Raw genomic sequence first — 217 nt, 5'->3', positions numbered from 1 at the left:
AGGAACTGTTTTGGAAGAGACCGTGGACCTGTCATCTGACAGATTACTGATGATGATGATTATATTATATTAAATTATATTTTTTATTGGACAAAGGATGAATGATGTGTAGTCATCATGAATTTGTAATATGTGACATGTTTTATATCCAGCCCTACGGGGAGATGATTGGATCCATGTAGTGAAAATAAATGTATGTGGTGCAGTAGTACCCGAA

The 217-nt window shown here is 35.0% G+C and overlaps 1 protein-coding gene across 7 annotated transcripts in view; it reads right to left on the bottom strand.

The window, feature by feature from the left end:
- Window positions 1-217, bottom strand: part of LOC111875561 (transcription initiation factor TFIID subunit 1) — a 59187-nt gene that overhangs the window by 49694 nt on the left and 9276 nt on the right. The gene's annotated exons all lie outside the window — the stretch shown is intronic.

This window comes from Cryptotermes secundus, unplaced genomic scaffold (genome assembly GCF_002891405.2).
Source record: "Cryptotermes secundus unplaced genomic scaffold, Csec_1.0 scaffold1251, whole genome shotgun sequence".
Classification (NCBI taxonomy): Eukaryota; Metazoa; Arthropoda; class Insecta; order Blattodea; family Kalotermitidae; genus Cryptotermes; species Cryptotermes secundus.
The sequence above is the reverse complement of the archived record's forward strand: the minus strand, read 5'-3'. Positions and strand labels throughout refer to the sequence as shown.